At 54.6% G+C, this 16,883-nt stretch overlaps 1 protein-coding gene across 3 annotated transcripts in view; it reads right to left on the reverse strand.

Moving 5' to 3' along the window:
- HIVEP3 (HIVEP zinc finger 3) overlaps positions 1-16,883 on the reverse strand; it is a 427,770-nt gene that overhangs the window by 114,508 nt on the left and 296,379 nt on the right. The window lies entirely within an intron of this gene.

The following is a 16,883-nucleotide window of genomic DNA, read 5'->3' on the forward strand; positions in this document are numbered from 1 at the left end:
CAAACTAAGTGCCCAGGGCACCGCTCCCTCTACCGGTCAGGAAAGTTCAAGGACCCACAGAGTGACTGACCACTGTGCTGACAAGGACTTCTAAGAAGGTTTCTCGGAGGCCCTGGGCTTCCTCTGGCTCCAAAGTGATGGCCTCAAATTCAAGGCCATGCCTGTCACAGGAAGTGGGTTCCCTCTGACCAGAAGCCATCTGAGCCCAGGGCACATGGCTAGTGGCCCTGGAGATTTCTGTGCTTTCTCCATAAAACAGCTTCCAGCAGAGCCTCCTCCCCTCCCCGAAAGCCAAGTCAGAGCAAATACACCCCTTCCAGACCTACAGCTTCAGTGGAAGGAACCCCGACTTCCCTAGGGGCACCACACTCCTAGGTGCTGGAGGAGGAAGCCATAGCTCTGGGGCTTGCGAGGAGTGGGGACATGTAACCGTGGCTGGACAGGGGGCCACGTATTCGTGAGCACAGTTACACACTGGCCAGTTGCCAAGCCCAGTTGTTCTGTGGATCGCCACCTCCCCATTCTCCCCCGTCTTCCTTCAGAGCCCAATCCCAGCTCTGCCTGGGTCATCCTCTTTCTGACAAAGCCCCAAAGAGAAGGGCCACTCTCCCTAACCTGGCATGCGAGGCCCCACTGGCCAGCTGCATCTCTTGCAGCTCAGCCGTCTCACCCCCACACAACCTGGCACCAGCTTTTACTCCGTGGGGGTCTCTGCACAGACTCTTCTTCTGTCTAATACACTCCTGCTGCCCTTCACACCCCAAATCAAGCCCGCTCTTGATACAGACCCTTCCCATGATCAGGGCAACTGGGACAGGGTGAAACCTGGGGCAGGCCCGTGCCCCTCACTGCCCTCTTGCCTTGCCTCATCCCCACTGTCCCGCTTACTGTGCCTGGCTGGGAGCAGCTCCAGGCAGGAGAAAGTGGGTGTCCTGTTAAAATCCATATGCCCTGAGGGGTAACTTTCTGTCCTTGTACAAAGGCTCAGATGACAGCCATGCTCTTGCCCCAGGAGGAGTTTTCTCCCCAGGCTCTGAGGGGCAGTCATGGAGCTTCCAGAGGGTTCCTCACCTTCCTGTGCCGCCACAAACAGCTCAGTAGTTCCTGCCTCTAGAGACGCATGCATCGCCCAAAACTGCAATCAGCTGGGTGAGACCGCCCTTTTCTCAGATTGGGTGTTCAACTTCCTTGGCTCTTCTCTCCTGCCTGGACCGATACGTTCACAAACATTTGTTAAGTGAATGAGTGATCCTGGGGGGCAAATGAAAGACACACTGACCACAGGAGAGGCAGGATGGTCCGACTCAGAGCTCTGGTGGAGGTGCCCAGAGGCCTGACGAGGGCCTGGGATGGAAGGCGGCATTTCCTGCCAGACAAGATGAGATGAACGCTCAGGAACCTGGGCCAGGGCGCATTCCCCGGATGGCTGCCCCGCCGAGGCTCGTTCCTTGGGCTGTTCCTTTGTCCCCACTTTCTGTGGCTTGGGATCCTCTCCCCCTCCCTTCTCATGGCAATGTCCTGTGCAACCCCATCCAGGCAGCCTGGTGCATCCCCATCCCCAAACTCACAGTCCTGAACTGGCCATAGGAAGGTGGGAGGGAACGGCTGACATGAAGTGCAATTTATCAAGCACCGATGCAATCACACTGGATTCCCCTAAACCCTCCAAAGATCCTCCAGCCGCACAGGCCCCATCAACCTGTGCCCATCCTCCAGCCCAGGAGCGTCAGGCCAGGAGCCTTCGCCCAGCTCCTTCCACAACCAAAGCTGTGTCCACCTTGAGACTCAGCCTTCGACTCCATTCTGGTGCCAGTTCTCACTGGAGGCCAGAAGGTCTCAGAACCTCAGACTCAGGGCCACAGGCTGGAAGCTGGCAGCCCTACTTCCAGGCTAACAGCCTGAGCCTGACTCTGGTCATGAGCCGTCACTCCTCCCCTGGACCCCGGCACCTTTCCCACCCTGAGGCTGGAGGGGCACCAGGTGGGAAAGCAGGTAGTGCCAGGTGCTAGATGCTTCCTATCAGCCCATCCCCTGCATATAACTGGGCCAGGTCTTGAGAAATTCCCAGATCTTGGCCCTGGGGGCCTTCCTACATTCCTTCATTCCTCAAACATGAATCAGGCCCCTTCCCTGTTCTGGGAACGTGCAGCACACAAACCTGTGGTCTGTGAGCCCGGTCCCAGGATGGAGACCGGCAGGTAAACGGATTATCCCAGAACAACCGCAGAGCCACGCTGCCCTGAGCCAGGCGTGGGGTGAGGCAGAGGGCACACACGCAAGGTGGGAGATAAGATGCATTCTACTTCTGGGGCTCCAGTTCAGAGAGACAGTCTGTGGTCCAGGTGTCCCAGGCTAATTGGGTAATTGCTAAATGCTTGTTTCCATGGAAACACACACACACTCACACACACACTGGGCTTGGTTTTGCTCTAAAGCCAACATCCCGCTGTAGAGACTTTACAGGATAAGAAAGATTAGAGCTGAGGGCAGGGCTGGCATCTGATCTGTCATCTAGGAGGCTGTCTGTCTGTGAAAATTTGTTTCTAGCTCCTAACAACTAAATCACAGATCCCGTTTGGGAATGCGCTGTCGTTCCTAAGGAGCCGGGGACTGCCAGAGTAGCCTCGGGAGAGCTTTAAAGAAGTCACTAAGCAACCTGCCCAGCGGGCCCTCCAGGTTACTTGCTTAAATCTTATACTTACTTACCAGCCACCCCCCGACCCTGCCTCCCATGGCTGTGATTTCCTGGGCTCGGATGCATTGCATTGTTTTACTATTTGTGAGTATGCACTGTGTGTGCGTGTGCATGTGTGTGCATGTGCATGTGTGTGTGTGTGTGTGTGGTGGGAACTCTCCTGATAGACCTGTTGCACACATGCAACTTCATTTCTCACAGAGACAGTTGTAACAATTGTTGTTTCTCTCCTGGGACAGAGGCCTGGGACTCTTACGGTTTATGGAGTTTACCTCAGCAGGGGGGCGGGGGGGGGAGGTCTCAGCCCCAACCTCTCTCCCACAGAGGGCTGTGTTTCCAGCTTTCTGACTCAGTCTGGTATTGCTTTATCCTTAACTCACTTCAACCTGATTCTGTGGATAACAGTGTGGGCCTTGGAGCCGCACAAAGTTGGGTTTGGATCCCAGCCCCACACTTACTGTGTGACCTTGGGCATGTTACGTGGTGTCACTGATCTTGGCTTCTTCAACTCAAAGGGCTGCTGTGAAGATTTGGCAAGATACGGCCATAGAGTCCTTGAGAGAGTACCCAGCATCTGGCAGGTACTCAACAACGATTGTTAGTTTGTTCCCACATTGTGACCCGGAATCCTGTTCCTCTCCTACTTCTTGTCTTTGTTAACCAGGGCACCCACATCCCAAGCCTGAAGCCATCATCTCCCAGTTACAACAGCCTTCTCCTTGGTCCCCCTGTCCCTCCAATCCATTCCCCACGGAGGTGGAACTCTCCAAAACAAATTCAGCTGGTTCCCTGCCCAGCTAAACTATTCTGTCTATCAGTGCATTCTACAACGGAGCCTCAGTTTACCTATCTAAGCTTCCCCTTCTCTGCACCATCCCCATCCACCCAATGCTCCTACCACACAGAATCACTCACTGTTTCTGAGCCTGCCAAGTGCATTTTGCACATGCAGTGTTCCCTACACTGTTCCCTTTACTCATATCTGCTTGGCTGGCTCCATTCAGCCTTCCAGGTCAGCTCCGAGGCCACTTCCCATATGAAGCCCTCCCTGGTGCCCCAGGTGGCCCTGTCTGCTTCCTTCTCCATGCACCTCCAGCTCTTGGTACAGACTGCCCTGGCTTGTGTCCCACAGTGTGTAGCCATTTTATTCACGTATCTGTTGTCCCTTCAGATTCTGAAGCTCTGTGCACAACCACAGCTTGCTCGGTGCCGGGAACCCCACAGGTATTCTGAGTATGTTAAGGAGAGACTTCTGCTCCTCTGGCCTTCCTGTCTAGTAAACAGTTACAAGAGGCCAGTTGGCCTCAAGCCCATTGACTAGTTTCCCCCAAATGACAAAAGCGTCCTCTATTCTTACAGTTCAGATGGAGGCTTTGGCTCAGCCCGAGTGCTGTGTCTGCCTCATTCTGGCTTTTTACCAGCATTTCTGGGGACTCCTGCAGAGCCTTTGGGCCCCAGGTGGGGAGGGCGGGGCCTTTGCTTCCAGAAAATCAGAAGGCACACACTCTCCTGGCAGCTACGAGAACAGGTTTCCTCCACGCCAAGGGACCGGCTTGTAAGATCATCAATAGCAACAAATGTTGACTCTGCTCACAGTTCTGTGCTTGCCGATGGGAGGTGCCGCAGGCAGAGTCAACTCCCAGGGCCTGGGCTGAGGCCGTCCGGGTGGGGAGTCCCGGCTCTGGCTCTCATCAGCCACCTAACTTCCCTGAGCCTCACTTTTCACAGCTGTAGAATGGGGAGGATCACACATCTCAGGGGAGGACTGTGAAGATTAAATAAGAGTTAATAAAATCATAGGAGAAAATGCATTTAAGTGTGAAGAACGGAAGCTGGCATGCAGTAGATGCTTGGTAAAGGAAGCCCCCCAACTCCACTTGAGCTCTTGTGGGAAACTCTGATGCAGGGGAGAGTGAGAGTTTAATCACATCAACATTAAGACGAGGGAAACAGTAATAGGTAGGACAAGAAAGAGAATTTTGGGAGCAGCAAGAGGGAGAGGGAAATTCTGGGATGGCCTTAAAACCTTTTTCCCTTGTGTGACTTTGATTTGACAGTATGACTACCACCCACGCGGCCAGCCCAGGGCCAGGGGCAGGGGATGGGCAAGGGGCTGTCAGGAAGGGGTCCTGAGCAAGATCAAGGCACACTGGGGCCTCTGCATCAGACAGCCTGGCTGCCAAGAGGATGCGCACACTTGGAAAATTACTGTGATAACAGTGAATGAAAGAGAAGAATGATGCAGAAGATACAGAAAAAAAGGGTGAACATGGGAAGGGGGGGCTCGGTTGGAAGGCTACCTTTTGGAGCCCCCATCTAACAACAAGGAGGAAATCAGGAATGGTCTGGCTCCACCCCTTCTCAGGCTCACTCCCTTGCAGGCTTTCTCATCTCTCCAGGCGGAAGAGGAGGTCACCAATCTTCCATCCTTCGGCTTTGGACCCTCCTGCAAGGAGGGCCAGCCTGAGCAGGATCGCCGCTGGTTCCCCCGATGCAGTATGAGCTTTTGTATTCCAGGCCTTCGCTCATGCTGCTCCTTTACCTGGAAACACCTCCTTCTCCTCCCGTCCCTCCATCCACCCTTCCCTTCAGCTCCTCTAGTAGCTCTCCTGGACTGTGTTGTGACTCATTCTGTGAGGTTGCCTTCAAAGGTCCTGCTTTTCTTCCTTATTTCTGACCACCCCCACCCTCAGTGGAACGAAAGGCCTTCTTCTCAATGTTCCTGTAACTTGCTTGGCATACGTCATCAGAGCATTAACCACATGATAGTAAAGTGTTTGTGTCTGATGCCCCCCCACCAGGTTGGGAGAGATCTGAGGGTCTATGCCTGGCACCTAGTAGCTGTTTTTCCAGAGCACCTGGAAGGCGTTCTCCTGTGCTTCTCATAGCTGGGGAACACAGTGGCCTCTGTCACTCCACCTGGAGTGCACAGGAAGCTCCATTGACCCCAAGAACCCCAGGCACTGAGCGCAGTCAGCCATGCTTTTTCCAGCCTGAAAACGAGCCCTCTGAGGGCTGTCTCCTCCAGGTCCTCCCACTTAGCTCCTGGATTGGACCCTGACCTCGAGCAAGCATCCTGGGGCACCCCGTGGGTACCACTCAGGAAGGGCTGGGTCAGAGGAGCATGGAAGCAGAGACAAGGGTGGCCGATTGGAAGAGCTGGGGACCCGGGGAGGGAAATCTGGGCATGTGGATTTGGCGGCTGGGTTTGGGCTTGGTGGTGAAGGATCAACAGCAGTTTGGGGGTGGGGCGGAGGGTGTGGTGTTTAATTTTATGTATCCAATTGACTGGGCCGCAGGGTGCCCAGATATTTGGCCACACGTTATTCTGGGTGTGTCTGTGAGGGTGTTTCTGGTGAGATTAGCATTCAGATTGGTTGCCTGGGTGAGGCAGATGGCCCTCCCTGATGTGCTGGGTCTCTTCCAACCTGCCGAAGACCTGAATCAAACAGAAAGGCAGAGTAAGAGGGGACTCCTTAGCCTCACTGTTGAGCTAGGACAGTGTTGTTTTTTTCCCAGCCTTTACACTCTGACTGAAACATCAGCTCTTTCCACATCTCAAGCCTATGGGCGATCAGCCCGGAACTCACCCCACCAGCTCTCCTGGCTCTCAGGCCCTAGACTCAGACTGGAGCGATGCCACTGGCTCGCGCGGGTCTCCAGCTTGCCAGCTGCAGATCTTGGGGCTTCTCAGCCTCCGTGATCATGTGAGCCACTTCCTTATGGCAAGTCTCTGGGTCTCTCCCTCTTTCTCTCTTTGTACACATGCATGCATGTAAACAGGATATGTGGATATAAATATATAGATCTATCTATCTATCTATTTATCTATCATCTATCCATCTATCTGTCTAGCTAATTGGCTCTGTTCCTCTGGAGAACACTGACTAGTACAGAGGGTTAAGGTGTGAATCCCCCAGATCTCAGGAGGGTCCCACATTCCTTATAGGAGTCCCATTTGTCCAACGACTCTACACCGGGAGTAGGGGTGTTCCACATCTTCTCTAGAGCTGGCCCCACTCAACCTGGGAGAGCCTCTTTGCAGATGGGCATAAGTTGTCACTCCTCCGTGAACCCCTGGCGCTCAGTAGGGAGCCTAGCACCCAGTAGGTGCCCAGTGATGCTGACTGAACAAACAGTCTCACACTTATTTGGGCAGCCCTTTGTCGTTTGGGGATGATCACACGTGTACCCTCATGTTAGCTCCAAGGCTCTGTGTGAAGCAGGACGGGGACCGTCAGCCCCAGTTACCAGAGGAGAAAACAGAGGCCCAAAGAGGACCTATGGGTGGTCCCAACAGCAAGGACCCACCTCCCAAAGGGCTGAGAAAGGGTGCTTTCCTGGGTCCAGGTGCCTCTACCTTGCCTGAATACAGACGTTCTCTAACAAATGGTCAGTGAGCCCCTGCGACAGTCCAGGCCCCATTCTGGGGGCTTAGGGAATGACATCAGTGAACAGAAGTCCCCGTCCATGTGGAGCTTACATTCTCGAGGGAGGACACAGATAATAAGTGAGAAAAAATATATATCCGTGAATCATATAACATCTTAAAAGGAAGTGTATATGCTAGAAACACAAAGTGAAGTAGAGCAAGGGAGTGAGGGAAGCAGGGGTGGGAGCGGGTCACAAACTCAAACAGGGTTGTTATGGTCAGCCTCACCAAGGAGATGTGGCATTTGGGCAAAGACTTGAAGCAGACGAGGACTTGAGTGATAGAGATTTCGGAGAGAGATCTTTACAGTCAGAGGACAGCCAGTGCAAAGGCCCTGAGGTGAGAGTGTGTCAGGCAAATTCCTCGGGCCCGTGGGCAATACTGAGAACTGTAGTTTCAGGAGAAACAAATGAAGGCCACGGCGGGGACCTTGGCCCCCACGGTGGGGACCTTGGCCCCCACGGTAGGCCTCCCATGGATACCACTCCTCCCAAAGAGCAGAACCGCACTTGGGCAGGCAGTGGGAGGGTCTGGGGATGCCTGCACAGAGGTGGGAATAGCGGACGAAGAGGTTTTCCTTGCCTGCCATTCTCCTCAACTTCGGCCAGACACCCCCAAGCTCCTACCTCATCACTCTAGGTTCCTGTCTTCTTGATGCCTGGATTTGGAGTAGGGCCCCAGACCTGCTTGGACCCTCACTGGTGGGGGTGATGTTGGACAGGTCATTTAACCACCTAGGGGAGGCCTTCAGTGCTGAAGTCACATGTATCCTGCTGCAGAGGGGGAGAGGGGCGGCAAGGCTCTCAGGGGAGATGCTCCCTCTCAGGGGATTTGCGAGGAGTCGACCAGGTAAGGAGCAGAAAAGCCCTTTAGACTGCAGAGTGCTGGACCCCTGGCTGGCTGTCACGTTGCCACTCAGCCTCTACAGGGAGGCAGGGGCTCCTGGGCTACACACAATGACAGATGTAAGAGGCAGATCAGTTCCCTCAGCCTAGATGAAGTCACAGTCAGCAGACTAATTTTAGATTGAGCATCTGCTCTTCCGTCCCAGAGATTCAGCTCTGTCTGGGATTCGCTCCGTCTGGGATTGCCAGGGAAACAAGCCCTGCTCTATGGGCGCAGACGCTGTGATGCTCTGGTCAGAGCAGGCCGACGGGCCCTGCCGTGGGAGGCCTCCCAGGGGCCGGGCCACACCAGGACATCTGCGCCCTCCTCACTAGTCTCCAGTCTCACAGCTAGCAGCCCCGGATTGCTGGGGGCGCCATCTCTGCATTCCACTCCACCTCTCCTGAAAGCAGGTGAGTCAGAAGTGGAGGTCTCCATCAGAACAGAAGGACCTCTTGGAAAGGTGTGACTCTTCGCCATCCCCACACCCCGAGCTCCCAACTCAGGCCCTGAAGAGTTCATCCCAGACCAGTAAGGCCCAGTAAGACCAAGCCCAGGAAAAGCGCACAGGAAGGCCCCACTGTCTGCAAATCTTCCCAGAAAGGCTTTGTGGAAAAGGTGACTTTTTTGAGTTGGACTTTGAAGAGTGGGTAGGTAGGTGTTTATTAATGGAAAAGACAAGAAAAGACCACCAAGACAGGGGAAATAGGTGAAGAAACAAAAGCTTAAAAGGGCATTGAGTGTTTAAGAATGGCCTGAAGGGAGGGAGGGAAGAGAAAGTGGGAATGCTCTGTGTATGCGGGTCACTGGGCCCTGGCTCCAGGCTAAGGAGTTGGGTTTATGCCTGCAGGCAGGAGCGCCTGGGAGCGGGCCTTTGTAGCTCCTGCTCTGACAGACCAGTGTGGTGGCTTCCAGAGTGAAACTCAGCCCCCTGGAATCTGGGAGGGTTGGCCTTCCTTGTGGCCCCCTCCAGGGCCTGTCTGGTCCTACAGGCCCCTCCCCCACCTCCCCAGCACTCTGGGTGCATAGCAAGCGTGCTGGAGTTGCACCCGAGGGCTGGGGCAGGCATCTCCTGACATAGCCGCTCACCGCCACCCTCCCGGCCAGTATGGTCCCTTCTGTGTCCTTGCCTCAATCCCCACTTCCCATGGGCAGAATCCCCTATTGCTTCTCTGCCTATTGATTCCATTTCTCTACCTGGCACTGCTGTCTCGAGATTCCTCAAGAAAGACCCTGCATTTCGCCACTTCCTACCTCTCAGGACTGCCCCGTGGCATGTAGGAAGGCCTTGTTTGAGGAAGGCACATCATGTCCTCTGGGTTACAAGTTTCCACATTTTCTTGTTGAATTCCTCTAACAACACTTGGAGGAATTTTGCATCCTTTTTAACAGGGGAGGAAAACGGGTTTGATGAGGTGAACTGGAGGCTGCTGACTCAGCCAGGAAGTAATGGAGCCAGGGTATGGACCCCAGGGTGCCTTCCACCAGTCCCCCCAGCCTTGCTGACAGCGCCTGAGCAGCTGGTGCCAGAGTGCAGAAGGTCAAGGTCTCCGGCCAGGCTTGGGTGGGGAGTGGGGAACTGGAAGAGGAGGAAGTCTCGTCCAGAGGCCCCACCTGGATGCCCTGGAGAAAGAAGGAGTTAAAAGCTTATGTAAAGAGATTTGCAAATATATTCTCCAAACAACATTTGGATGATTTAAGTGTTAAGGAATCAGAACCATATGGATTAAATGTCCCTGATGTTACGTATGGTTTTAAAAATTAGAAGGAAATGTACCGGGAACACACACACACACACACACACACACACACACACACACATAAAATATGTAAGGCCAGACCACATTTTTAGCTTCGTGAACGTGGAGTTATTTGAAAACATGACAGAATATTCACCCAGCTTCTCCCAGGCTGGCCCTCCCATCCCCCCCACTTCTCCCCACTAAATGGGGCTCAGCTCCCTCCCTATAGATGCAGCCTGAGAAAGAGACTTCCCAGAACAGCAGGTCTGCGGCTCTAACCACAGGACAGTTGGAGCCAAACAGCTGGGTCAGGAACGGCTGGTTGGGGGCTCCCAGAGGCCAGATGGGTAGTCACAGGTGGAAGGAGACGGTGGGAATGCCAGTTCCCCAAAAGGGTCTGCAAGTACTTGAGAAGAACAGGTTGAGTAGCTTAGGGCAGGCAGTTACTTTGAGGTGCAGCGATGTCTGTTTACAATTGCTTTTGTGCCTCACTCAGGAGTCCCAGCAACCTGCGAGGGGAGAGTTACCAGCCTCACTTCATGGGGGAGGGCGGGGTGGAGGGTGGGAAGCAGGCTCAGAAGGGCTGAGTGCCCTGCAGAGCTGGCAGGCAAGGGATCAGACCACACAGCCTGGATGTCCTTGTCACACACCTGGGGTTAATCCTACTTCACCTCACTGCTTGATGCGAACCAAAAATACGAGCCTTTGTCCAATTTAATTCTGAGCATTACAAAAGAAATTGTTAGCTCCTCAAAGTTGAAGACTTATCTGGCAGGTTGTTTCTGAAGACTCCCAAATACAAAAACATCAGGTTTGTTTGTGAGTCTGACTGCACATGCTGAGCTGGGGGCAAGGAAACATAATGCTTAGCTTGGAAAAAATTAGACCAAAATTGCATGGTCGAGTCCTGGTGGGGAAGATAGATGATAAGAACAGAAGCCACCACGTGCAAGGTCTTCTGGGTGCCAGGAACGTGGTACCTCCCTGAACCCTCACCCCAGCCTATGCAGGGGGTGGAGTTGCCTCTTTTCTACACAGAGTGAAACACAGGTGCCAGAGCCCGGGTAACTTTCCCGAGAGTACACAGCTGCGTCTCTAACCCAGGAGCTTCCCACACCAGGCCAGTACGCTTTTCCTAAACCCAGCTGGCTGGGGCCAACTCTCTCCAAAGGCTTAGCTAGAAGCAAGTTACCGGGAGAATTAACGCCGCACAGAAATATACCTGGCCTGGTATCAGGAGGGCTAGCGCTCAGTCTGTCTCCTGCCCGGCCAGGTCCCCTGTGTGTTGTCCAGTATGTGATGTTTGTTAAATGACCATTATGAAATCAGTGGGCAGAGAGAGAGGAGGCATTCCCTCCCCTTCCCCTTTCCCCATCCCTCACTAGTGCCATTGTTTTGTGGACACAAGTGAAGGCTTTCACACTGATGTATTTACCCTGGTGACACTGTCCTGTTCAATGGCATGCATGCTTAGCCCCCGTCCAGACCTCTTGGGGGTGCTGAGTCCGAGCCGGAGATATTCCAAGGACGTGGAAATCTCCAGGCAGGAACCAGGGAGAGAAGGAAAATGGGCTCGGGGGTGGGGACAGAGGGTGAGACTCCAGCTCTGGAGCGTCTTCCCTGTCTTACCCTGGACATCAGCTGAAAGTCTGCAGCAGATCCGATTATTGATGGTCTTCTTGTAATGACCTATTAACAGGAAATCCTTATGTCTAGTCTTATCTCAGGCTGACCTGGCCACAGGCCCTCAAAGATAGTGTCCTCATATTGGGATCAGATCGAGTCACTTTTCAACAGCATTTCTCATGGTCAAATGTGTTGGGAAACACAGATTATTACACAGACCCAGCCAGGGGTTCCATGCCCTGAATCCAATTTTCTAGCACACAGATTTCTTACAATTCTGGGCACAGGTAGCACACGTGGTGCCCTTTGCCCGAATGCTCTACCTTACCCACTTAACTCTTCTCTCCACACTTGAATTTCACCTTGTACCTTACCTCCTCAAAAAAAGCTCTCCCCAACTCCCGACCGAACCTGTATATATTCTCTATATACTCTCTCAACATCATATACTTTATCTCCAGAGTCCAAGAATGGACATTTATAACTTCTTTTATTGTGTGTAAGTTTTTGGTCTGATGATTGGCCCTTCCTGAAAACAAGCTCCATGACCAGGGTGAAGTGTATGTGCATTGCTCACCATCGAAATCTCTAGAACCTGCCACAGTGGTTACTGGCCCACGGTTTTTTCCCTCTCTGGGAGGCAGGCCCACGGTGAGACAGAAGAAGGCAAGAAGGTCCCCTGTGACCTGACTTTCCTCCCCGAGCAGGGGGAGGTGGAAGGAGCAGGGGACTCAGACCGCAGCCTTGGGTGTCTCAGAAGTTCATTGTCCGAACCTGACAAGGTCACAGGACGCTTCTGAGCCTCAGCATCCTAATCCGTAAGATGGAAAGGATGTGCCGGTACAGAATGGCCTACGTTTTCATGTCACATTATTGACTCGGCCCATGCTTCCAGGCCCGGGGCAACGGGCCGCACTGCCATTTGTCTGTCTAGCACCCTCTCTTCCCATTCTTCTGGTAAGAGTTACTCAGGCCACTGTCATCACAGTCCCCACCATACTGTCCATTGCAGTGGGCAGGCCACCGGCTTGGTCAAACACTACAGTCCCAGGGCCCAGAGGAGTCCTCTGACCCAAGCTGGGCCCATCAGAGCACCTCCTGGAGATATTTCTCAGGATAACAACTGGGAGGAGGAGTGCTTTTCTATCCGGAGTCACCAGCCGGGTCGGGGAAGGCCAGGAGCCACCAGGGGCCCGTGGCCTTTCTTCACTCCCTCCAGCTAAGGTGTCATGCTACCAGGAAGGGGAAACCCAAAGGCAACAGAGGTCAAAACAGAGGTGAGTAAAGATGAGACATGAAAGGTGGACAAGGGTCTGGTGACCCGGGGACACGGCATCACTTCCTGGACCTGGCCATGCCTGAGGTTCGCCCTCCCCCACCCCCATAAAATGAGACCAGGAGACAAAACTCAAGCGCTGTCTTCCCCTCCCCTACTCGCTCTCTGCTTAAACCAGGGAGAATTCAGTTTCTTGCCTTCACATTTAAAAAAATGCTGCCTACTTCCGTCAGGGCCCGTAGCACTCAGTAAATGAAGGACGGCAGTAGTGACAGTGGGCTCATGGGGAGAGCCCTGCACTGCTGTCACCTGTGTCACCTGTGTCACCCTGTCCAACTTCACGACCAGCCTACACAGTCACAGAGACACGACGGTGTGATGGAAGGTACGAACGCTAGAAGAAGGTGTTAAAGACCTGAGTTCTAACGCCGGCTCTGCCACGCACCAGCCGCGTGGTGCTGAGCTGGTTTCTGAACTCCTCTGGGCTTGCCCTCCCTCCTCTGTGAAAAGGGGTGGCTGTGCCCACCTCAACGGCTGCCATGAGGGATGCTGAGACAAGACCAACGAAACTAGCCTGGCAGTGTTCCTGGCCAGGAGGGCCTTCACAAACAGCGGCTGAGACTGCCAGGTCTAGAGGTCCTTTCTAGAAAGACAGTTTCATACATCTCATTTCTGAGTGAGTGCTGGCAACAGGTAAGAGAGGAGAGGAGTGTGTAAGAAAACCTCCCAGCTAGAGTTTGACACTTGGCCATTGGCTGCCGACTCTGCCGGGACACAGGCGGCTGATTGCCCTGCTTCCCCGGGTAGTAAGGTGTGTCCCCAGGGATGGCAGCTCCAGCTGAGCACTGCGGGTCACCGAGGCAAGGAGTCTGTTTATAGTTTCCAGTTGAGTCTAAGCTGCTTCCAGTCTCCCCTGGACAGTGTTGAAAGGATGGGCCAGGACTCCATAGAGGCTGAACTTGACCTGAGTCCCCATCTAATGGATTGTTGGCTTTACTGGGGCGAGGGCCGGGTGTGCCCCCCCGTGCCGCGTTCTCTGGGAAACTGGACAGTTGTGTCACCTTCCAAAGAGCAGTTCTGAAAACTGCTGCGCAGAATCAATATTTTGGTTGCATTTTGCGATGCAGCTGTCAGGGAGATTTCCATTGAGTGTGGTTTACAGGGCGATTCTCCTCCGTTGTTTACTCCCCGTCATCCCCACAGCGCGTTCCTGGCAGGCATCTGCGTCTGCTGCACTCGCGGGCCGCTGGGGCCTGGATGCTCCAGTCCAGAGGGAGGCCGAGCCGCCGGCCCTTCAGGGGGCCTCACTGCGACAACACATTAGGCAGCGGGCCGCCAGACACTCCCCACTCCTCAGCTCAGCTTTGCCCTCCTTAGCCAGCCCTGGCCGTGGCCGGTGCTCTCTCAGGAGCCTCATTCCCACCAACTCAGGGGGAACTGTAATTAGGGGAGCTGCTCGAGGCCAGGGACTTGGCTTTCCTGTGGGCCTGGAGCTGTGGCCATGTCCACTTCCTCTTCCCAGGGTGGCCTCCTGCTCTCCTTCCTCTCCGCCCACTCGCCTCTTCCTTGGAGCCACGGCAGGCACTGTGCAGGCAGAGCCAGACCCATTCCCCACCCACCGGAGCACCCTCTTGAGAGAAACCCCAGTCCCGTGGGGCCCAAGCATACCTTGCCTCCTGGTTACGGTGACTGTGACTACTGCCCTACCCCCCTGAGGCCAGGTTCCTAGGGCTGCCAGAGCTCCGCATGCCCAGAGTTTGTGCCTGCTCGGATCGTGGCAGCCTTCCAGACACAGGACAGCCCTAATCTCAGAGAGAAGGTGATAGAGGTGAGGGCACCCCGCAGGCTTCAGAGGCAGCTCGCCCGAGAGTCTGCTCCCTCCTCCTTACTGACGTGGTCAGATTTCCAGGGAGGAAAGGACTCCTGGGAGCAGGGTCTGGTAATCAAGGCAGAGAAGCAACAAAAAACAGGGTGGGGGGTGATGTTTCCAGGCACGGAGTTGGGTGTGTGCAGGGTGGTAGCCACGGCCCAGGGAGAAGATGCTCTGCCATCCCCAGGGATGGACCACGGGAATTCCGGTTAGGGAAGCTGATGTCACGACTAGGCCTTTGGGGTGTTAAAGACCCTTGCTGTAGGGACCCCTTGAGGATGGGTAAATATTGTTCCTTCTATTTTTTCTCACCTCCCCAAAGCCACTCCCTAGCTCCTTTGACATGTATCTAAGTCTGGTGGGTCCCAGAGTTACCACCATGTTGGCTTCTGGAAATCCACCCCATTTTGTGGGTGAGGGGGTGGAGTCCCCAGCTGCCGAGGTCCATGCCAGGGTGACAGAGCTAGGTGAGGCGGAGCGTGGATTTGGACTCATTGGTCAGAACGTAAGTTCAGACTCACTCCCTGGCACCGTGACTGCTGTTGATACCAACAGGACAGACCCTGCCCCCATCCCTGCTGGGTGTTTGGGGGCTCTTTTTTGACTCTACCCGCAATGGAAGCTGCTGGTCTTTTCCCGCCCTCTCCTCGTGGCCCAGGGCCCAGCTGCATGCATTGGGGAAGGGAGCTGTTGGCAGAACTGAAAAGACAGTCTGCACCCCTGGAGTGGCAGAGAGCTGGCCAACCCACAAGGCACCAATGTCCAGCTGTCCCTCCAGTGGCACTGTGCAAACCAGGAGTGCCACTCCCTCCCCCAGGCTCTGGGCTCAGCCCCACCCATCACCGAGCTCATCCTGCCTAGGCCTGGGAGGATGTGGGAAACCCAGTTCCATCTAGGGCTAGAATTAATTTTCTCACCATAAGCCACATGCCTTGTGGGTGCCTGGGGCTTGCCTCTCCTTACCTGCCATGGTCTTATTCTAGTGCCCTTGGGGGGCCGGGTAACCCTCTGTGGGTCTGAGCTGAGGCCAGCCCTGCTGCCGTCATCGGAACTTCAGGTCCAGCCCACTTTGCTGAGAGTCTGGTGCCTGCCTGACCTCACGGCCATGCTCTCTGCGGGCTGGGCCCTGTGCCTCATGTTCACAGTAACCATGTCTGGGTCCTGCCACGAAGGGAGATGGACCAGGGCTGCTGAGTCCCCTTCTCAGAGACCCTGGCTGTCATACCTGAGGCACACACAAAGGCACAGGCAGCCACAGCTGTGACACCGTCAGTTCTCTGAGGGGAGCAGGCCTGAGGCTGGACCTTCCTCACAGGCCGACCTGCTGAGATCCCCCCACCCTCCCCTCCGCCCCCACCAGTTCCCCTCAGTGCTGACAAAGGGGTCACTCTGGCCTTCGCCATGCACTCCAATTCCCTTCTCCCCTGTTGCAGTCCTGCAGGGTGTCCCTCAGAGTGCCAGCACAGTGGGAGGGAATTGGGGTGTGAAGCTACACCCAGGCATATAATTTACAGGTTCTCAGCCTTGTCACAGAGTCCAGCTTGGTCTGGCTCAGCCTATAGTCCCCAGGCCGTGTCGCCCCCTGCCTCTCCTCAACCTGACCTGACGGGAGGGCTGTCTCAGGCCCAGCCTGGGGAGAAGGGGCGTCTTCTCTGCTGGTGCTGGAGGCACAACTCACCCTTCTGCCCAGAAACTGCTTTGTGTTACCCGATTCTCTTGCCACTTACTTACCCCCTGGAGGGCACCCCAAATCTTTTCCTATTGTATATGGAATATAAGTCAAAAAGGACACCCCTTGTGAAAGATTGTCTTCTGTGCAAATAGTCATAGCTACCGAGCATTGAGCATTTACTGTGTGCGAAGCTCCAGGCTACACATTTCACATGTATTTAGCCCCCACAGTAATACTCCTAGGAGGTGGTACTAATATTACCCCCACTTTGCAGGTGAGAAAAAGGAGGCTCAAAGTCTATCTTGCTCTAAGGCCCCTCTCATCCCCCAGAAACTGAGACTGATTGTGTGTTTTATCAACGGGCTTCAAGAGCTGGTTCCTGGGGGTCCGGGAGCGACTCACAGTTGAACTGAAATCCCCAGCAAGCTCTCTCCCCAGCAAGCAATACTGAAGTGCTCAGCTGCCCTCACATGGCTTCAGACCTCCTGTCCCGACCCTGGGGTCAGTTTATGAGCCACAGGAGACTAGCTGCCTTTGCACTACATTCCTTCGTGGACGCAGTCCACCCAGCACATGTCCTCTGGGCCAGCACCATGCAGAGCTGGCCTGTCCCGACCCATCCATCCCCAGGGACCACCCGAGTAGGGTGGGCAGGTGTTCCAGCTGGCTGGTGCTACCTGAGGGA

Source organism: Phyllostomus hastatus, unplaced genomic scaffold, assembly GCF_019186645.2.
Source record: "Phyllostomus hastatus isolate PE091 unplaced genomic scaffold, TTU_PhHast_1.1 phas_scaffold_182, whole genome shotgun sequence".
In the NCBI taxonomy this organism is placed as follows: Eukaryota; Metazoa; Chordata; class Mammalia; order Chiroptera; family Phyllostomidae; genus Phyllostomus; species Phyllostomus hastatus.